This window comes from Podarcis tiliguerta (genome assembly GCF_965153285.1).
Source record: "Podarcis tiliguerta genome assembly, chromosome: 4".
Lineage (NCBI taxonomy): Eukaryota > Metazoa > Chordata > Lepidosauria > Squamata > Lacertidae > Podarcis > Podarcis tiliguerta.
The window spans coordinates 43,670,333-43,694,456 of record NC_139537.1 but is presented as its reverse complement, the minus strand read 5'-3'; the positions used below and the strand labels follow the sequence as shown (position 1 = coordinate 43,694,456).

The window sequence follows — 24,124 nt, the reverse complement described above, 5'->3', positions numbered from 1 at the left end:
TAGCTTAATGTCTCTTGCATAATGTCTCTGGTAGAAAGCATTGTTAAAGATAGAACTAACAAACATAGAGAATCATAGAATCATAGTTGGAAGGCGTCACGAGTGTCATCCAGTCCAACTCCCTGCAATGCAGGAATTCTTTTGTCCAATGTGGGACTTGAATTCACAACTGAGATTCTTCTACTGACAGAAGAATAAGTCTTGCTGAGGAAGAATCAGCCTCATTTCTGCAACCATACATCCTAACTTTTTATATTTAAAGTTCTCAAGGGTGTCATTAACAGTGGCGGAGCAGAGAGCAGGCGGGGGCGGGATGTGCCACCTGTGGGGGTGGGGCGCCCAGCGTGCGGGGTGGGGCAGCTGCGCTGGAACCCACCGGGATTGCGCTACTGAGGGTGGTGCGCTCCCCCCGCACGCCTCTTCCTCCACCAGTGGTCATTAAGCACATAGATAAGGGGATACAATGTGAAGATATTGTGTACTTTTACTTTTTAAAAGTTTTTGACTTCGTTGATCATTAACTAGTTAAAGAACAGGAAGCAAAGAGTAGGGAGGGGGAATGTTAAATGCAGTTCAGTGTAAGGATGTGTAACATGATGCATGCTGGAAGAAAAAATCTGTAACTTCACCTAAACACGAAAGGATAAAAACTGGCAGTCACTCACTAGGAAAGAGATTTTGGGGTCATGGTGGATAACTAGATGAAGAGGTAAACCCAGTATCTGGCAGCTGTGAAAAAGGTGACTTTCATGTTAGGAACCATTAGGGAAAGTATTGAAAATAAAACTGTAAATATCATTCTGCTGTAATACAAATGTAAAGTGTGACTGTACTTGGAATACTGTTAACAGTTCAGGTAGTTATGCCACAAATAGAATATCCAACATGCTACTGGGTTTTCGGTTCCGTTTTTATATATTGTGATTTTACCTTCAGATGGATTGTAATAGCTAGCATATAAGTGCTTTCATGAATAAAAATAAGTTAAATATAACAGCTGGGTAAGGTTCTTTTAGAAAAAGAATATGTTCAATAAATTCATTACTTTTTAAGCATATTTCGTTGGCAAGGTCACCTTCCCCTTGTCGCACCATGTTACTTTATTAAACAAGGAATATTAATAAAAGGGCTTTTCCTACTTTATTGACATCATGTGCATAAAAACTAAAAATGGAAAAAGAAAATTTTAAATAGATAGGCACCATTCGCTTTTTGAAAAACCCTACCTTCCTGTGGTTTTCCAAAAGCATTCCAAAGAGGTTACTTACATTGCTTTGAAATGGTGAGTTATGGGAAGGCCATAGCTTGAGACTAGCAGCTGAGACAGCAACAGAGATGAAAGTTATTTAGTTCTGTGATTCAAGGGGAAACACAGCTGCTACAGCTGGCCTTCTCAGATCTCAACACTTACTACAATGATCTAGAAGGCGATAATGTGTTCTGTCTCAGTTTGAAAAATGCATTCATAAAAATAGTCTCTAAAAGGGACAAAAAATCTATTAATCACACTTCAGACTGCGTTTTGAGCACTGAAGCAGGGCTAGGTTTACCCAAAGGGTATCTGATACATTTTGTGAGCTATCTATTATCTTTGGTCAAACATTTCAATCTAATTTGAACTGTTCCTTTCACATGTGCTCTTATGGAGACAAGACTTGTTTACTATATATGCTTTTGATGCCAAAATAAATAGGTCACAATGAAATTGATAAATTTAAAATTAGACTCAATAAATGCCAATAGGATCACAACTGAAACAAGAATGTTTTGGAAAGCACAACAGTTTGGCACAAGGAAGATACAATCACTTTACAACGGCTTCTGAAAACCCTTGTATTATAATACTCAAGACAACTGGCTGGATATTTTTCTCACATTTATTTGTCTATTAACTGAAAAATAGTATATTTTATTGGAAATATGACATGCTATACAGAACCTGTAACACTTACTTAGATAGTTTAAGGCAAAGACTGATCTTCCTTTAGGTTAGCTAATGAAGCTTGCCTCAGGCAATGGATTTGGGGATATAATTTAAATGGTAGCAAATGCTCAATTATACATGTCATATTTTAAACAATTTTGGGGTGCTGTTTTCTGCCTTGGGGAATAAAACGTATTGTTATGTTTCTTTATAAGTCACGAAATACAAAATAAGTAAGTGAATTACACATTTATCATCAATTTAACAAGGGGGGAGTTTATAGATTATTATTCATTCATTTCTATGTTCAGTGTTAGTCTGTGAAGTACCATTTATATAGGGACATGTGGAAAGAAAAAACCCAAGCTTTCAACAAATGGAAGCCTGCATGCACATGTATCTGCATATTAAACAGAGGCCACAGAGATCATGAATCTGCACACAAACCAGAGTATTAGGGTAAATTGAGCTGACACTATACACATACAGATATTTAAGTTATTTTCCATTCCAAGGTATTGAAGTTACATCATGCACTTAAGATCTTTGAACTGTACTTAGTGACTGTCATTGTTAATCTTTAGGTCTCAGCTTCTTGCTCCAGGAAATCTTGGAAAAAGAGTAATAGTTTTAGCTCTCTAGTTGTATATAGGTTATACAGTCTGCAAACTATATAAATAAAGGCTATTCTGTACAAGTAACTCTGTTCATTGTTTTATTTTTTTTTACTTCAAGGTGTTCTAGTTCAAAGAAGAAAGGAAGAAAGGAAGGAAGGAAGAATTGATGGCCATGGGTTAAAATGGGTATAATGTAATGGGTTTTAAAAGATTTTATATCCAGAAAACAGATTTCATTTATTACTAAGAATATCTATCTATTTTTTAAAATGACAGCCACCATTATATAAGTAACTGGTATAATGCAGTTTGCATTGTTTAACAGCCCATTCACCATGTCTTCAGTCTTGGCAATCCCTGAATTCACACATTGTTAAACAACTAATTCGACAGACTTTATGGACACAGGTTTTCTTCTAAAAAGAAAGTGGCTAGAAGTAAAAAGCTACTAATAAGGTGGTTAGTGCTCTATTTGTTAAAGCTAAATTGGGCAGCTGTAACCCCTGTAAATAGCTACAAGCATTCAGGTTCAGCAAAATGAAACTTTCCTCTAACTTTTTTGACAGTAATTTAATCTGTTATTGTAAACATTATAAGCTATTAATCGAAACATAAATGTCAAGATGATTTTAAACTGACATAAAGTAAAGTCCAGTCAACAAATGCAATAATTTTTTCCTTTAATCTACACCATGAACACCCCATGACAAAGATTCTCTCGTGTTTTGTTTTTGTGGGATGTTTTATCTCTAATAAAGAGACACATTAAAGTTGCTTTTTGGCAAGTCAATAATGTCTATCAGCGTAAACAACACCACTTTCAAATTTTAGGACATACCACAGACATATTGTACATATTTTAATAATCTTTGAACAGACTTGCAAACAATCACTTGCCTGGTCACCTGTGGAAAGTACGAATTGCCCGTTTACAAGAAGGTGAGTTCCTATTATCCCATAGCTGGCCCTGGAAGAAATGTTTCCCTTCCCCTTTTCTAGGATGTCCCCTCCACATCACAAGCTTGTGTTAAATATGGCTATCCTTCCACTATGGCACACTACATATAGTAGAGCTATATTATTGCCAAGAAGACAGAATAAATAGCTACACCAACTGTCTAGAACATTGCCCAGTTAATGTAAAGCTGTACTCTGAAAGCTGAGTACCAGAATCTATCTTCCTATCAGACCTAGAATGGAGTGGCTGAGTTTTCTCCAACTAAATACCTATTGTAAACAAAAATATGTTTCATACATCACAAAGTAATGTATTTTCAAAGTTATATGTATCAAAACCAGAAAGGAAAACTTATTGTAAAAATGCATTGAGAGGTATCTCCTTAAGGTAATAAAAAGACAACTCATATATTTGTAATTAATCATTTAACTCTTTCTGTGGAGACAGTTAAAATTTTTCTATGATTATGCTAGTCTATCATTCTATAGCTAATTATTCTGCTTTGACTGGTGTGTGTATGAGAGAGAAGGGTGACAGGAAAGCACACACTCACTGAAAGAGATACAAGAGCAAGAAAGAGACAAAAATATTTACATCTAGCAGGGTTCAGATAATTAGCTCTTGGAATAGTAACGCTAAACAATTCACCTAGATGAAAATGGCATTTAAAAATATACCAACATTTTAAAGGCAATTTGAAAATAAGACTCTCTTGAAGCAATTAAAACATGTTATGTGATAATCAACAAATGATTCAATCTCCCCACCCCTGGAGGGCCAAATAACATCCCTGCACTGTTCCTTAAACCTTTGAAATCAAAAGAAAACTGCTTCCCTGTTCCTTGAACAATGAGCTCCCACATTCCTTGCTTCAGCAAAAGCAAATTTGTAAGCTCACTTTAAGCTCCTGATAGTTCCTTTAGAACCCTTCCCTTCCCATGGCTTCCCAAAATGGCCTCACTGTCTAAATGGGGAGGCCTGGCAGGCTGAGTGTGGCCTATAGACTGGAGGCTCTCCACATCTGTGTTAGTTTCCCTGTATTTCACTTGCAGTCCTCTGCGTGGATCCACAGACCTGTTCATCATGGTGAACATGGTTCCATGACTTGCAGTTTTCACTTGGAGTTGGAGACAATGAGGAAGCAGACCCTCTTGATGATAGCACCCACCCTCTGGAATGTCATCCTTCAGATAACTTGCAACACAGATACTGTTATGACCTTTAAGTACCTCTTAAAAAATGTATTTTTAACACCAAGTTTCCTGGACTCTGACTTTTAAATGTTCAATTCTCTGTTTTATATACAGCTCAGGTTTCTATGTGATACATATTTAACTTTTGGGGTTTGTATTATTTTTATTTAGCTTTCAGGAAAACATACTGACTGTTTTTATATATTTTTAATGTTATTTTATGCAAACCACTTACAGAAGTTTACTAAGAAATAAAATTATCTCTCTCCTCTGGCAACTGCCTTCGAAGCTTGGTGCAACAGGTGGAAACTATCACAGAGAAAGGAGGTTTTGAGGAGGGATTTGAAGGGAAAGACTTCCAATTACAAACAACAAAACTAATAAACAGGGGAGGAGCTGCCAAAGCCCAATTACCCTCCCAGCAGTTACATCCTTTCACTTACAGAGAAAGCAAGGAAACAGCCATACCACTCAGTTCTGTGAACTTGAATTGAATATCTGCAGCTCTTGCCTGCAGATAAGATAGGAAGAACAAGGAAAAAACTCTGGAGAAGAAAAATAGCATGTGAAATCTGACGAGGAGATGTATTTCACTAAATCGAATGGATGTGTGCCAGAGAACTGTGGCTAATCATGGCTCCCCAGCTGGTTTCACACCGTGTTTCCACATGTTTGGAAATTCCCCTTAACATTTTATATGCAGCAAGCATGAGATCCATAAAAATGTGAATCATCCATAAATCTGAAACGGAACTAGTTGTCTTCTATCGCCACAAGCAGAGAGGATTAGACAACACATCCTCGTAAGCCAATCAAAAGTGGGTAGAGAAAAATATTTGTTTTTAAAACAAGTAAATATTTATATGAACAAAACTTAGAATGAATCAAATATACTGAAGTAGGTAAGCAAAAGAAAATATAAAAAATTAACATGCCGGCTGGGATATCCAGACTTCTATGTGTCTGTCAATGCCTACTGTTGAAAGTTTTTTTTAATATGATAAGCAGTTTGGAGGTGGGCTGTTGTTGGGTTTTGACAGCAACAATTCTCCTCTCAAGCAACCTTTTTATTGTGATCAATGACTAGTATTAACCAGTCTCCTCTACAAGGCTGCTTGACCTACTAACTGGATTCTTGAATGCCCTTGTTGAGTTTTCCAAGTTGTTTGGCTGATGTTGCTGCTGAAATCTGTTGTCACAGTAGAAGACAAGATCGAATCAGCTGTTCATACGACTGTCTCCATGCACCCTCTCTCACAATGTATAGCTTGGTTGGCTGCTTAGTTGACATGAGAGATGTGAACAATGAAGCAGGTTGGACTACCCATTAATTTATATCATAGGCACACCTTTAAATATAGTTCAATCACCTTTTATCATTTTTTAAGTATATTACGGCTTTCTTTTCTGAATAAACTTTCACGAATGCAATATATATGCCTCACAGGTCAAACATTATATTCTATAACAGCTCTAGCAATTATAAAAATAATGCTGACAGCTCTATCGGGGGGGGGGGGAATTAAGAAACAAATGACAGAAACCAACAAGGTTATAAAATATTTGCCAATGTGCTGTCTGTTAAACATTGACTACTGATTTCATGCACCAGTAACTAAACAGGCTAATTAAGAAGTGTGAATATACAGCTACTTTTAAAAATGCCAGGTTCCTAATGTAGGTCTACAACAGGTTTTTCCCTATCCCAAGAGAAATGGCAAGAAGAGAAGCAGAAGGTTGAGGTGTTTTTCCAGAAACAATGCATAGTCAATTCATTGTGCTTGAATATACTGCAGTGGAGTATATATTGACAATTTAGAGCCTGGAAGGACACATAAGACTATGAACTGGCAGTCATCCATTACCTTTAGTATTAGTCTGTTCCCCCTTTCATCACACTGACTGTAAATATTGAATATTAAAATGTATCTAATGATAAAGTTAATTAATATATCAAGTGCTTTTTAGTTTGTACCCTTTGTTATTTAGCTTGTACCTCCTTGGTATTAACCCTTGAAATATGTAGTAAAATCACCTTTTAATCTCTATTGTACCCATTTATCTACTTGCACTTTGACGTGCATTCGAACGGCTAGGTGGGCAGGAGCTGGGACCAAACAACAGGAACTCACCCCGTTGTGGGGATTCGAACCGCCGACCTTCTGATCGGCAAGCCCTAGGCTCAGTGGTTTAGACCACAGCAATGGTAACTCCCACTGCTGTCAGAAAAAGCTGTTTGTAATTAGATATTTACTGAAGTCATCAAATTGAAACTTAGTTTAAATTTAGGTAGCCTCCTGGAGGCTTGCTAATGAAAGCCAGTTGGAATCAGTCAGGTTGAAGGACTTAAATTAGTTGCTTTGGGAATGCAGAAAACGCCTTTCCAATTATTATTTTTTGTTTTTGTCATTTATTAGATTTCTTATGCAACCTTCACCATGAGGGCAAATTATAATGTTAAAATATTAAAACAAAATGTACTACAATCACGATAATAGGGTGGGTCCTAAAATATATGTGTCAGGTGTCAGACTAGGACAGACATTTAAATTATCCTCTTAAAACTTTTGACTTCTTCATCTATCTCTTTCTTTCACATGTGTGTGTGTGCGCGCGCGCACACATATCCCTATATGTTAACAATCCATATGAGTTGACATGTCGCTGCGCACATTAAGAATTGTATGACTATTGTGTACTACATGAAGCATATTAAGGAGAGCAGGCAAGTTGCACACAACTCAGCTCTATCAGTAGGCACCTGAGGTGGAAGTTCCACTTAAGTAATACATTGCTGATAATTATCAGATGATATATCCTTGCAATCAACAGACTTCAAACCCAACTGTTGTTTAAGTAAATCCACATGTCCCACATGTGATCATCTACAAATATTTCAAATACTATTGATAACATGATTAGATACAGCATAACATTACTCAAAAGTAATACTGGAAACAGGGCTCCTGAGGCAAAGACAAGATGGCAGCCCATCTCATTCCACAAGCAAAAGCCAACCATCCTGGCAGTTGAATCTTATTTCAACACTGGTCATGGGATATAATCCTCTGCTACACCTGGAGCACAACAGACTAATTAGAGGGCACACAACCCTTCCCTCCAACACATCACTGTTTCTCAACAATCTGGCACCTAGGACAGTGACCTCACTCTTCCTAATGTAAGGACCAGCCCTGACTGGAGCAATGCTCTGAATATTACAAGCAACATTTTTACAAACAGAAACAGGGACACTCTCAAGGTCTTCTGAGAGATAAAAATAAATGAACCAGACAATAGTTACTTGCCTCATGTTTACTGTCACAAAAGCAAAGCACACACTTGATTCTTCTTTTACAGAAAAGAAATGTTAACAATGTTCAGTGAAGAGATTTCCCATGCCATCAATTACATGAATGAATAATATGAATGTGCAAAGGAAAATTGAGTGAAATGAGAAACAATACATTAAGTGAACTCTTTCCAAACTGGCATCGTTAACAAATCCATTTCATTGAAAATAAGACAGAACAGGCAAACACATCTCACAGTGTAAGCCAGTAAGTAGTTTACCTTCTTGTGAACTCTGTTTGCATTGGATGATAATTTTGTTACTTCCTGGAGCCAAAAATGACTTGCACTTCAAATGTTTGCCAAAAGAGAAGAGAGAGAGAGAGAGAGAGAGAGAGAGAGAGAGAGAGAGAGAGAGGAGATGCTAACTGCATATTAAGGGGCATAACAACCAAAGAACAAGCAAGGGCATATTTGAACTACACAATTACACAATGGGAATACATTGGGTTCAGTATAAACAGATCATTCACTTCTTAAAAATATATTCCTGGAGATGGTATTATTTAACATTGTTCTTTTCTTTAAAGCATCACTCTTGACACATTTAACTCTTTATAGAAGAAAGCAACATGTCTGTTCAACACGCACATGCGCGCGCACACACACACACTAGAAATGTTTAAAAATTGGCTGTACTTCTTCCAGAATTTCTTTTCAAAGTTCAGACTTCACATAAAATAGTTATGTGATTTTATATATAGAGCGTGTCTTGAACACAAACTACGATTAAAACACTGTCATGTTAATCAGGGCAGAGAAGGTCTCTCTCCTAATGGTGGCCCTCTCTAACGTCCCCTTCAAGCTAGGTATATTACGCCACTTCATAGGATCAAACCTACACATGATGAGAGACAAAGGCAGAGACAGAGGATGGAGGGTATTCCCAAATGGTATCAATTGGTGCCTGGTAGAGAGGGTGTTTATTGATTCTGATTGATTCATTAACTGATCCAACAGAGGGTTGGCAGTGGTTACTTTTGTCCACCAGGGTATAGTTACAAGCACTTGCATTTCAATTATTAAAAGCACTTTGAGAATGCCATCTCTTTCACCAAGAAGCTAATCCACCTGGGGACAAAAATACAGGACTTGTTCCTTTCATTGGCTCATAACATTGATCTTATTGGTGTAGCATCCATCCCACTGCTTAACAACCTCTGTGATTGATTATAGCTGGTGATTGTGCTGAGGGATTTGGACATGCATGCTAAGGCCACATGAGACTTCACAGCCACCATGGCCACCATGAAATACATCACTGGTTCAATACCCATCTCTCTGAGCCTGAAACCAGACCTACTCTTACCTAGAGTGGCTCTCCTGTGTTGTTAACCCCTAGACTTTTACCTTTAGACACTGTCCCTGGTTTGTGTTTTAGACCCATACTGATTAACTGTGCTTGTCTCCAGTTTATCTTTGACTTTGACTCTGCATTCTTGACTTATCCAACCACTGTTTGGTAAGTCTTGAGGCCTTAGCCTCCTTGGATGCTACAGACTTGGGACCTATCCACAGACTACACCTGCTTCAGTAAGATAAAAAAAAACCCCTGACCTATTACAATAAATTGAGAGGAGCGTTTTGAAAATGGGTGATAGATTTTGATTCAGGATGAAATATGATCCTAGAGTGCTGAGAGGAGACTAAGATAGGCTGGAGCTGTGAGGGAATAAGAACACACCTACTGTTAAGTACAATATAGTGAGATCTATAGTTTGTGTGCATTTATGCACCTGCATTTAACCACTCTGCAAGTTATGAGTTTGTCTAGTTATGCAAATGCCAGTGTGTTTGTCTCATCTGCATACCCGTAAAAGTGTAAACAGCACATCAGCTGTTAGTATGCTTAATTGGAAATATTAGTTTTGTGGCTGTCTTCACAAAACCTCTTAAAACAAAATATGTGCAACCAAATGTTTCTTCCAATTTTATGTGAAACTTTAATCCATCCACAATTTTGAATGCATGATTTTGCTAAACTATGTTTAGCAGGCATTAATTGCTTACTTACCTTATGTCTTCCTAGCTTGGGGGAAACCAATCTATGTTATACTTCTTCCATGTGCAAGCTTTAGTATGTTGTCAAAATTAATATAGTCCTCTAAACTTTATTTGAAACACTAAAATATAATTTATCCAAGGATTACATCTGCTATGTTTTTAAAGTTCCCATATGGTGGGAAGGTACAAGATTCCAAACCCAATTCCCTAAAAAAAATCTCCAGACAGATTTTTAGACTGTTTTCAAAGTAGTTTGAAAATGTTGAGTCCTTATTTTCCTCTCGGTTATCATTTCTTAGATTATTTCAAAAATATAAGTTTCAGATAAGCTATGCAACTGTTCTTCAACATAGATTTAGACAAGAGAAGCATAGAAATGTTGGTTTATAAATCTAGCAAAAGTATTGAGAAGTAGAAAATAGGAGCAGATTATAACTTAAAGTCATTTTTGAACCATGCTCCAGAAAAGCATGTGGGGTTATTTCCTTTTGCTTCCAAGTTTCAGTTACAGGATTCTGGTTTCTGAACACTTTATTTCAATATATTCAAATTAAAATCTTTTCCCCCCAGTAAAGAAGCCTTTACTAATCATATTAATCATGAATAAATTTGCATTCCAAATGCAAGTCTAGTTTTAAATTGTCATTTAAGAATTGTTCCACAAAGGAGTAAACATATTTGCTTTGAAACATATTATACCTTTCTTCCCCATATCTCATAAAGTCAAGTCAATTTCATTTTATCTTCATCCTATTTTGTAAATAAAATGAATCCAAATACAGGCAATAAATCACACTTTTTAAATGCTCATTATAGTGAATTTCCATACAATATATAGTTTAACATAGCCCTTGCGGGCTCAGTACAACCCTATAGTATGTTATTTAATTGGGAAAATGGAACATGACCTCTTTTTGAATGCCTGTTAAGCTTACTCCTTGATTGGTGGGATAGCATTAGCAGTGTTTCTCAAACTTGGGTCCGCAGCTGTTGTTGGACTACAACTCCTATCATCCCTGACCACTGGTCCTGCTAGTTAGGGATGATGGGAACTATAGTCCAACAACAGCTGGGGACCCAAGTTTGAGAAACACTGTAATCTAGAGGGTCATTAAAGACTCTGTTTCTTCAAGTGCTTGAAATCTTTATTATCTCTGTATTATTGACATTTATGCAAAAGAGAGAAAGAAATGATAAACCTTTTTTTGAACAAAGAGAATATACAGAACAATTTAATATCCAACAATTTTATTATATGCTTGCACGCTTCAACCAACACATAAAGATAGAAAATCTGAAAATAAATCTTCCTCTAATAGTGCTTTGCCTAGATTACTAATAGTATTTGAAAACATTTATTCTGAGACAGTCAGAGATAAAGCCAGATATGTTGACCTATAGTACAAAGGATAGAAAAGTGAACAGACATAGGAATGACAAGTGAAAAAGCTGAACAGGTTATTTTAATAAGGAAAGGAATAAGGAGGGATGAAGTTTAAAATCTAAATGATTAAAATGTGTTTCTGTGCTTCACAGCACAGTATCAAAAAGTGATTGCATCTTGGAAATGTTTCCCATTCACAAGCCATATCTAAGCTGACCATACCTAGCAAAGATTGATGAGCCTCTACAATTAAAAAGAGACCGGTAATTTTATTTTTCAATGCTCTCTGAAAAGGTGGATGGTGAAAGGTCAGTTTAGTCTTTATCAAATCTGTTGCTTTTAATCTTTTGAAAGTGTTTTTCTAGCCAAACCAATAAGTTTAAGATGTACTATCAGATAACATTTAATTCATAAGAGAAAGCTGGATTTAGAAGGAAGAATTTCTTAGAAATAAACTGTGTAGAGTTCAAAATAGTAATCATGACAAATACAATGTAACCACATTCCCTATTGAATTGTCTATAAGGATGTCCTGGTCCCAAAAAGGTGCCCATGGGAAAAGGCAATAAAGCAATTTGGCTATTGTGTCACAAATAAGAGGTAAACTGAGGCCCCTTGAGCCTCTGCCTTCATGCCAAATTCTTGCTTTGCCCCCTTTTTTGAAGAACTGCAATTTCTTAAAAGGTGGAGAGAGAACTGCTTCTCCTTCACTCCATGCCACGCCTAGCAGGGTGTGCTCTCTGCACCTTTGGATTGGTCAGGTCATGTATGAAGTGCTAGGTTCCTCAGATCCAAGGTGAAGGCATCTAAGAAGGTCCCATCTCTGGTTTCACATCATCCCTGCTGCTGGGGGGCGGAGGTCAGGGTTCAGCAGGTTCATGGCTACATTCAGTGGATATCTGATCAGCAACATCACACTAATAGTCAGAAGCCTGGTCCAGCTCATCATCTGCTGCCATTATAGCCTCTGACCCAGTGTTCTAGGTGTGCCTGACCTCTGGGATTATGACAAAGGTCTGGATAAAAAACTTCCTATGCTTGCAAAGGTACATAGGCAAGGTACCTCTTTCGCTACAGTAAAGGTAGATATCAGTATCATTCATTGCAACATAACTGTAACTCAAAACAACACATTGAGCCTCATTTACTATCTAGTTGGAAGTTGCAGGGAGAAGATAAGGGAAGCCATTCCAGCATTCTGCCAATCAAGGAGGAAGCCTGACAGGCTTTCAAAAAGAGGTCATGTTCCATTTTCCCAATTAAGTAACATACCGTAGGGTTGTACTGACATCCCACAAATTTACAACCAATGTACTGTCACACAACTTATCGACTTATCATGGCTACTTGTGCTCACTTTTGACCTTTCTTTGCTCTGTTCATAGCCAGTTACCATGCAGCCTGAGCAAGTCTAAAGCTGCAACAAGGTAGCGTCTACCTTAAAATGCAAAATTGTAGTTTACATCTCATGCAAAACTAGATCTAGATGTTTCAGTGCCTGCTCCATAATGCAACTGCCACATCATTTGAATGGTTAGCCTGAGCAGTTTGTGCCTAATGCAGATGGGCTTGCAGAGCAAAACAGGGAAGTATAAAGCACATATCTGGACACAGCCAGCTGCAGAAGTGAGGATTCTGTGGAGCTTAGCTGAACATACCTCGATAGTCAGGTTTTCATATATTTTGCTGTTGGGAATTTGCACAGTCCTAAAGAGTTATGATGCTCCAATCTAGAGACATATTGCACTATGAGAAACAGTCTGTTGTTTACAGACAAAAATTGGAAAGAATCTTATAAGACAAAAGTCCTTGGTAATAATTTCATCTCAAAGTCAAAGTAATTTTTGAGAAGATTAGAGCTTTATATTTAATCAATAAAACCACAATGACAAAAATATATAGCTCTGTAGAAAACAATTGCTTATAATGTCAGTGTTTAAGGAAAAAATGCCTATAACAAAATAGATTTCAAACTTCAAAATATATATATTTAAATATATATATAGCAAAAAAACAAATCAATGTCAGTTGAGGGTTCAATTATTTTATCATGCTATTCTGCTTCCAAATATAGTGGGAAAGTTTGGAGAACCACATTCTGGCTGAATAAGACAAGATAAGAACAAGCTTTCCCTCATAAATGGAGCCTCTCCACAAAAGCCGGAAAATGAAACAAAGTCCTCCCTGAGTTATAGTTTCCTGAACAAACTGAGATACTGAAGCTATTAACCACAGTTCCTTGTTAGAAAACTATAGCTAACAGGAAACTTCCTGGTTTGCTCAGAGGTGGAGCAAGGTGGGTGTGGTCTGCACCGGGTGCCATCCCTGAGAGGGGGTAACATTGCAGCCAAACACTCCCCCCCCCCGAGGCTCGTAGCAGCAGGCGCACACATGCCGAGATGTGTGCGGCTACTGGCGTGCAACCCCAGGAGACGTGTGGCAGACCCCTGGACGCTAGCCCCGCCCCCGCAGGTGGCTAGCTCTGCCCCTGGGTGCACACCACTCTGGGTGCAGGAGCACCTAGCTCTGCCTCTGGGTTTGCTGGCTGACTCGTGTGATTGAAGGAGCAAAGGGGCTGCATACATGGGCAAAATACTTGCTCATATCTTGAGCTATTAAGCTTAGGTATGTCATACCCTGAGAACCCCTGTTTTGAAACTCCCATCTTCTTGGGACTCCCTTCTCACTGAGTATTTCTGACCACATGGTCACACCCAGTAGCTCCTTCAGCTTTTTAAAAATAGCCTTAATTTGAGAGTGCGTATCTGACTACACTCAGTTTTCTCTTGCCTCTGTATCCTGAAGTCCAGGAGAACATGATCACTTCCTCCCAAGTTTCTGAGCACTTCCACCGCATATCCATTTTGCATATGCAAGTTTTAATAAACATAAATCTGAGATATACGTATTGTATACTGACACTAAAAAAACACATAGTAGGTCCCTAAAGAGTATACAGATGATTCCATATGGATTGCAATCGAAAGGTTTCCTATGATTCAGGTAACATAGCTATCATATAGACAGTAACATTTTTTCTGGTATGCATTTCATATATTTATCCAATTTTATTTCATGATGTTCGCACACCTTGTAAGTACAAGGTATCAATCAGACATTTACACAAAATCATGTACTGAAGATGTGAGGAACATAGAAACTTCAAGAAAGATACTGTAAATATTTAAAACTGCAGTGTTTCTCTTTTCACTGGGAATAACTGGGGAATGCTGTGGGAAGTATAAAGAAAGAAGGCTGAATCAAATGTAAGTCTTGCATGACAGCCCAGAGAATCTGAATTCAGGTGGAGAAAACAGAATTTATACTTAATTAAAAAGCATACATGCACAGTAGCACACACATGCTTTTTATTTAATTTGTTTTGGCCTTATTCATCAGTCATAAATAGGGTGCTTAGCCAAGCAAACTATTACACAGATAAGCTCAAGTTACAGAATGTCTAGCTGCATATCTCAATATTAGTTATATTATGAACTGCCTCACTGTACACAAATCTGCAAGACGAAACTACATTTCAAACTGTTACAAACTCTCTCATACTCAATAGGCAGATACAAAATGTTGAACATAATTCAACAATTACATACTTGCTAATCTTTTCTTCATTATTTTACATAAATAAAGTAAAACCAGACACACAACTGATTTGTGACTGGACACAATGGCAATCTGACTAGCTAAGGAAAATATTTAACTTGTACAGAGAAAAGACAGTTATTAATTTTAACATTTTTTAAATTTATATCACACCTTTTTCACTGACAGGACTCAAGGCAGCTTACTGGTCAAAATAAGAACCATTACAAAATAGAAAAATCATCATTAGAAAACAAGTAAACATTGAGGGAATTAAATCTATATGTGTATATAAAATATCTGAAAGCCCTACCAATAAATACAATAAAAAGTTCTAATTGTCCTAATTCTACACACACATATATACAGACAAAAGGTAAAGTGATAGGACCATTGCTTAAACAAATGTGTTATTGCCTTCTCAAAGTTTTCCATATATAGCTAATTAGTACAATGAAAGTAGAATAGTACTGTACAACATAAACAACTACTATACTGATAAATTCATGTAAGCACCTCTTCCTCCAACACTCACAGTCAAGTCTGAGACTAGAGTGAAGATGCAGTGAAGTTTCCCTTACAACAGGGAGGCTTTGGCTGCAGCATATTAAAATGTTTATGGCTTTGGGGTAGTAGCATAAATTGTTTCTTATATGAATGCTACTCCGTATTTATATAAAACAGAAATTAAGAGACCAGTCAAGGATTATTATTTTATCTGCCATTATCAACCCCACCAAAGACACAACGTCTCAGTTGCATTTTATATCTAGTCTGGATGTAACAATTAATCTTAGTTGTGCTCCTGCTTTAACTTTTCAGCAGTTGCAGCTGGGAGGGTAGGTGGGATTGGAGGGTAGGCTTCCCAGACAGCCAGCTGGCAATATCAGCTGGCTCAGCTGGCTGTGGGGAGTGACAGGACACTTCCTCACCTCGACTGTGAATTGGCCAGTCATGGCCAGGTTGTGGGGAAGACCCGAGTCAAGCCTGTCTCTGCTCAGGTCAGTCTCCACCCCATTTGAATTGGTTGTGCTTGCTCCCTGCAGCACAGTTGGCAACTGACCTCCCACTCTGCATGGTTTGGCCCTGTCCAAAGGTAAGCGGGCGGTGCATGTGTATGAGAAGTTACTCAGTCACTGTATTCGGGACTGGGGAGGAATTTGCCTGCAGTCAGACTGGTTTGGTTTGGAGGTTTTGCCTACCTCACAGCAACTGTCACTACTTGCTGGTGGCAAAAGGCACTGAGTTGGATCTTTAGTCTAATCAGAGTGAGTGGGAAGGAGCCTTGCCCCCTTTCCTCCATATCAAAGTATCAGTGTACCTGCATAAAGAGGTCCAAGGGGAAGGATCTTTTCCATATACCTACATTGGGGTATCAGGCCATAGAATTCCCCAAATAGTGTCCTGGAGTGTTCACCCACATTTGATGTACATCCTATAGGGATCCTTAACTCAGGATTGAGCCGGTGTACAGCTTCTGGGTCATGTGGCCAGCATGACTAAGCTGCTTCTGGTGAACCACAGCAGCGCATGGAAACACCGTTTACCTTCCCACTGGAGCAGTACCTATTTATCTACTTGCACTTCGACGTGCTTTCGAACTGCTAGGTTGGCAGGAGCAGGGACCGAGCAACGGGAGCTCACCCCATCACAGGGATTCGAACCGCGGACCTTCTGATTGGCAAGCCCTAGGCTCTGTGGCTTAGACCACAGCGCCACCCGTGTCTGTACCCAATGCCTATTCCAATACCCAATGCCTATTCCAAAGCCTACTGATATCTGTAATCAATAAAGTCGTAGCCATCTCAATCCCAAAAATATTGTCATGTCATTTATTGCTTCCTGTGCCCCTATTCTGGCAACCTCAGGCTCACTGCGAATGGGCCCACAAATAGATTTGCATGGTTCAGGAGTACACATTCCCTGTACCAGTTCTTTTTTAGAACATTGTGTGAGTGTAACAACTGGAAATGAAAGACACTTGTGTATCATATGACTGCTGATTTCATAATGTTCTAAGTTTACTCTTAAAGTCTGTATGCTCTTCCACAAGTAAATATTCATTGTTTAGTCCAGCTTTAGTCCGTTAGGGTAGCTTAAGCTATATGGATAACACTGCTCTATGCAGGCATTCTCTGGTGATTGTAACAACCCAAAATGTTATCTGTCACACTGATTTTGTAAAATCAGTCTTGATAATCTAATAGGTAAATTCGTTTCATATACCTCCAGTAGTTTAAAGTTCTACAAACCAAATTAGGTTTGTCCGTCTCAGCTGTACAAATCTAAACTCTCCAAAATGAAATTGAAAGTGACAAGTGTTCAGTTACATGGATTCCAACTGAGTGAAACAAAAACAAACTATTCTCTCAGGAAGGCATAAGAGAGAAGGTATTCATACTCTTCAACTTCAGCCACAAAGCTCCTAAACCAGGAGGTCAGGATGCATGGACAAAATTAGTTATTTGAAACAGTACCCCATATAATTCTTAAAGCTTTTTGTGGGGGAAGGGGGCTGCATTTCTGAAAGGCAGGTATAAGAGAGGGATAAAGGGTGAATTATTCTAGTACTTCAGCTGATACACAGAAATATGGTGTAATATGAAATCACAAGTTTGCATCTTATGAGTCTCAGGCAAGCTATGCTGGAAGGAAAATATAACTTATCTCTATTTTATATACTAGATCAAACTTCAAAGGCATATGGAAATTCCAGCTTCTAACACCTATCAGATACTATCATCCTTTTGATGTTCCTTTCCTGTTTGAGCTGCATAATAGGCAAAATTCTGTCATTTTTATCCATTGTGAGTAGCTAGAGGACCTCAGTCACAACTATGATACTTTGTGTAGTGTTCCCCACTTCATATTTACTCAATAAGATATTTCCCCACTTTGATCTTAAATTCTCTTAATAGAACCAATTAACTAGCTTAGATTAACAAAGAAGTGTAAAGTGCTTGCTATATCCAAGTACAGAGAGAGGGAAATAGAGAGGGGGAGAGAGATGGCCGAGTACTGTGCCTTTCACCCTAAAAAAATTATTAGATACTCTAAGGTAGCACATTTTAAAAGCATCTGAAGTGCCTGCACAAAGGGTCCAGTTCCCTTCATCAGTTTGACACTGAACTCATCGCAAAGAGACAAGGTGTCAACACAGCTGGTACCAGAAGGCTCCTTAGAAAATAGAAGAAGCACGCCAGACCTTTTCTATCCCAGACTAGAGGAATTAATAAGGAAATAGCAATCAGATCAGAATGCAATCAGAATCACTGTGTTGGCAGCATTATTACTTCTTCAAGGGACTCTTTACCACCTGCTACGCCATCCTCCGGACCCAAAGTGGTGTGGTTTTTCCCCATGCAGAGACAGACATTGTAGCGCAGGGAACCTGAAGCCGTCCAAAGGCTTTGTTTACAACTCCCATCATAAGCTGGCAAAATGGTCAATGGCTAGGGAATATGGAAGTTGTAGCCCTCCAAAGGGAGGGCCACAGCTTCCCTTTCCTAGTATAGCTGTTGGCAGATGGCTAGGTGGTGAAAGAGCATTAACAAGTCAAAAGGCAAGGGCACCCAGTATGGACTGTGACTGCATCACTTCAGATCACAGTCATGTGAACAGGTTCACCATTATATGCCCAGAAACTCTTGCTACAAAAAAATGGCAGTCTCCAGAATCGGGTGAGCTTTGTGTGCTAGGCATATGAACGCTGCAATGTGAGTATGATAATTATTAAGAAGCTGCTTTGGCTTTCATGATTGTGAAGGATACTAGTAAAGAGACAATAATAAAAAAATGAGAAAATGTCTTAGAATTGCATAATTAAACTGTTATAAATCAAGTTACTGGGGGGGGGGGGAAGGTTGATGCCTTGCCATAGTAAAATCCAGAATTCCTTCTGTGTCACACCTTAAGTAGACTGACACAATTACTAAGCTACAAACCAGGGTTAAACAAACTGGTTTGTGCATGAGCTGTGTGTTCTCATGATTGAAGCTGAAGCCTTCCTTCCTTCCTGCAGCAGGTCATGGTTTAGTCTGAGCAAAGCAAACCTTAATTGCTGGTTTGGATATAATAAAAAGCCAGTCTCTCTGTAGTTTGTTCCCCTGCTGGAAGAAGGGAGTAGGAAAGTGGAGGTGCTCAAGCTACATGAACACAGCTTGCACACACTGATTTACACAACTGTATTTTATGGCTTAGCATTGCCATATGGCTTAGCATTGCTGTATTTTATGGCTTAGCATTGCTACATGCAATGAACAACTTATCCAAGTTTGAGTGTGGGTTCTAGGTCTTTAAAAAGTGCTACTGCATGACCTTAATGGGCTACTTATCTAGTCTTCAGGTAATCAGAATTTTCCAGCCTCTCAGCCTATTCAGTGAGTTAGGTACAGTTCCATTAAAAAAAGCCCAAATCTTGGCAAGCAGAAAACTAGTGAGAAACTAGCAACTGGAAAAGTTCTAGATCTGTTCACTCCCCACTGAAGTTTCCATCTTATCACAATCTTACCCAGGGAGGCAATAAAACTGTGATTGCTCTATTGCATAGAGTAGACCAATATTCCACCATCAGATCTCTTTCAGCTTAATGTGCTGTAGGTATAGATTTTAACTATTAGGGATACCCAGAAAAGCAGGGAATCCAGTTTATACAGCAGGAACAATGAATTCAAAACACACTTAAGGAATCAACCACTTAATGGACAATGTGAGGTTTCAACAGTCATATAAAAGGGGTGGGAGACAAGAAAATATTTCTTTCTTTCTTGACAGCAATATTTTCTCTCTAACTAAAAGGGCAGATGTTAACAAAACAAACCTGTCATGTAGCAACCACTGCACCTATTACTATCTTTCCATCACACGGCAGCGGTCAAGTGTCATTGCGATCAACTTATTAGGATGATGAATCAAAGGTCCTGGCAAAGTCCTGGCAAATGTGTTTTGTTAACTTTAACCCTTTAGAATGGATCTGAAAACTAAGAGGATAACAGAACAACCTATATGAACTTGGAGGAATGTTCTATGTATAATGTTAGGACATTATTAAAGTAACAGCAGTGTTTATTTTTCTTCATCATCTTTCTTTTTGTAAATTAAAAGCAGAGGAGTTAAGCTTTTGGAAATTGTGATTTAAACACAAAAGACATGCATTTCTATTTTCCATTTCTGTGGATAACAGGATAAAAAGAAAATACCTTTCGGCTACAAAAGATCTCATCTCTAGTTTACTTTTGCTAAATAATTTTACTGACTTTCTCCTGCCCTATATTCATTGTTGGATCTCAAAAAACAAGCCCTGCTTTAACGTATGATGGGATCTTAAACCAAAATGAGTACTCCTCTCTTGAAGGAATACTTGGTCAGAAATCTTAACATATTGCATCAGCTTCTGCTAAACCAGACCACCCTCCTAGCTACCACATTGCGTTATATACTTTTAAAATTTACCACTGGAATGTTACAAATCCAGTCTGGTAAAATTTGTTCCATCAAACAAGAATGAAAGCATCTGACATATCCATATGTCGTTGCATAGAATCCAACCCTTCTCACCCCCCAGCACCTTTTAAGGTTTCCTACTGTGTATCCTCAAAACATGAACCAGTCTTTCTGCAATATGACTGTGATGCAGGGAGGAGGTTGTCTATGCTTAAAGTTAGGAAAGCTGTGCATACCTGCAATAAATTAAACTTTCCCTGATGATATCAGATTCAGCCTACAATATGCATTTCTAGACAGCTTGCTGACAGCTCAATATTAACATGATCAAAGTTATCCTATTTTTCATCTTGAAACCCCTTCTCAATTTCTACTATTCATTGCTGCTATTCAAAAATATATCATGCCACTTCAGATCATATCCATTTGATCAACTTTTATCCCTGCTTCCTTTTTCTTCCCTCTATACATCTATAGTGGCTATCACATCCTGCCACTTCTCTTCTGCTCGTTCATATTATGACAGAAGGTTTTTTCTTAGCACAATAGCCTTTCCAAATAGAAAAGACTATTCAAGGGAGAAGAAAAGGAAGAAAAAAGAGGCCTAAGGACTGGACCATTTCCTCTCTAAAATGTGGCCCTAATTTTCTTCCCTTATTATTAAGCATTCTAACAGTGTCCACTTTTTATGTCAGTAGTAATGCAACATCATTTATTTTACTATAATGTAGGAAGCTTGGATGACTCCGCTTATATCCCCCAATGATCAAAAACCAGGAGGTTTTTGATCAGTTGACATATGCTGTATATATCTTTCCTTTTTAGAAAACCAGCCTGTCTGACAAGCTTTGCTGCCTTCCTCTCATTGCCTACTGTCAGAGAGACATTTAAGACTAGTGGACGCCATACAGTCACACTATACAGTGATCAGAAGCCAGCACTTGGAAATGCTGTGCAAAACAATAGGAAATTGACTATTAGCTCAATATAAATTTTCAGATCAATAACAGATGTTAGAAAGAAACATTTTCTTTCTATTGCCATACAGTTTGACTAAAACTTTGATAACTGTGAGCTCAAAGTTCCAATGTAAGGCTAACCTAGACAGTTGAAGCTGAAGATCTGATGCATTGCTGGAAATGTCATGTCCTGTGTTTCTGTCCATCACTATGGTGATGACTTCTAATTAATAGTTGTCCAGCTTGTCCTTAATTAGGTATATATAGAGTCAAACCAATGGTCCATCTAATCCAGCACTGGTTTTTCTGACTGGCAGCAGCAATCCAAATCCCAGACAGAGAGGCCTTTCCTAGGTCTGTTACCTGAGATTTTTAAAAGTGAAGAACTTAATTTTGTACTAAAGGTAAAGGTACCCCTGCCCGTACGGGCCAGTCTTGACAGACTCTAGGGTTGTGCGCCCATCTCACTCAAGAGGCCGGGGGCCAGCGCTGTCCGGAGACACTTCCGGGTCACGTGGCCAGCATGACATCGCTGCTCTGGCGAGCCAGAGCCGCACACGGAAACGCCGTTTACCTTGCCACTAGTAAGCGGTCCCTATTTATCTACTTGCACCCGAGAGTGCTTTCGAACTGCTAGGTTGGCAGGCGCTGGGACCGAACAACGGGAGCGCACCCCGCCGCGGGGATTCAAACCGCTGACCTTTCGATCGGCAAGCTCTAGGCGCTGAGGCTTTAACCCACAGCGCCACCCGCGTCCCTAATTTTTTTGTACTACCTGAATATAAATCACAAAAGAGGCTACCTGTACCCACAGCAGCCCCTTTGGAAAGGAATGGTGCACCAAGAGTCCAGATACCAATGTACCAAGGACATAATTACACAGTATGTCAGAGGTCCAAATGGCTTCCTACCATATTGCAGCTCTCCCATACCCTAACATTTCTCTTATGAAAATAGGGACGTCCCATTCCATAATGATAATTTTGCTATTTATAAGCCACACATATTATTCCGGGCAGCTTCCTGCATATATAAAAACATAATAAACCATTAAACATTAAACCCCCACTTCCCTATACAATATTGTCTTCAGTTTGCCTTCAGAACACCATACTCTCCAACATTTCTCCAATGAAAATAGGGACATCCTAAGGAAAAGCAGGACATGCCAGGATCAAATCAGAAACTGGGACGGCTTCTCTAAATCAGGGGTGTCCCTGGAAAATAGGGAGGGTCTGCTATCTTTAATCTATGAAGTTAGGTTAAAACTATAAAATTATGAGGCATTTTGTATTCACAAACTTTAATCACCAATTATCTAGAAAGAAATTGTTTTTTAAGTCACCATCATCTATACAGTTTTCATAATTTAAGCAGCTTTGTACCTTAAGCACTCATACGAGTGCTCGGTATGCATTCTGCTACATTTTGAAATACATATTATACCTGCTATACCATTTTATTCATTCCACAAATTATGTCAGGATTCATATTCAACAAAGTGCCATCATACAACCCCTCATCTCCATTTTAGCTGGCCTTCCTCCTTTCATGCTTGACATAAGAACAGTGAATAAAGAAAGACACAGCAGTGGTTTCTAACAGCAGTTAAAGTATTTCCATTTTGCTCCAAGTTCAATTCCCATGTGATAATTTTCAATAAGCTTTTAGTATGAACAGAGATTAAGTTGAAAACTTAAACTATACCTTTCAGAAAGCGAGGAGAAAGTGTGAATTACGCTTTCAAGGAAGAGTGGTACATCACAACCATTACCCATAATTATCCATTTTTAAGCTAAGGTAGGAAGCAGATGTGAGGAATAAGACAAACGTATATATTAAAAGGCTACAGAATCTTAATGGTATCAGCAATGTGACCTTGAGAAATTCAAGGTTTCCAGAGGAATGTTATTTACTAAGCAAGTTTGCTTCTGCATGAAAATACTGTCTAAATACCATTTAGAAATTAGCCAAAACCAGAAAAGCATAGGACACTGAATTTGCAATGACTTAAATAAAACTTTAACTCTCCCAAAGGAGTTTGTACACATACTTGCTATTTGCCCTCAAAGTTCAGAATACATTGCATTGCTACTATCGCTGCACTGCAGCTCTCTTGGTAATTTAAGTTTGGAGTAAAATTATTTCTCAAGAGTTTTTAAAGAATACTGCAACATGGAATTTGAAAGTAGTCTGACTGAGCTCTATAAGACAATTCAGGTCATAAACCTGCATCCCAAACACTACTTGAATAGCGCTATTTATTCAATTGATTTTTATTTGACCCTCTGTAATAGTTAAGTGCTGATTTGGACTGCAATCCAGAACATACTTAAAACTACATCTAAGGAAGAAATAGGTTGTGTTTGCAAATGTGAAATTTTCATCACTTGTCAACAATTACTGATTAAGATTACATTTGTTTTAATTTTGTCATGCTATTTTGCTTGTTTTATCATGTACTTCAGTTCATTTTTTGTGGTTCTTATGGTAATATGGTATTTTAAATTCCTCCCAAATATTTGGACTACATTTGTACAGCAACCTTTACAACACCAGGTTTTCAACTAGCTTACTGCCATGGCTTTTATTTTAAAACCCAAAGATGTTATAGCAAGGCTGCCGAGAAGCTACAACAGCAAATTCTTGGCAGTCTCAAACCTACAGCTCCCAAGATTCCTTGGAAGGAAGCCAT

General features: G+C 38.4%; 1 protein-coding gene across 4 annotated transcripts in view; it reads right to left on the bottom strand.

Annotated features, from left to right (window-relative positions):
• Window positions 1-24,124, bottom strand: part of ROBO1 (roundabout guidance receptor 1) — a 564,053-nt gene that overhangs the window by 147,625 nt on the left and 392,304 nt on the right. The window lies entirely within an intron of this gene.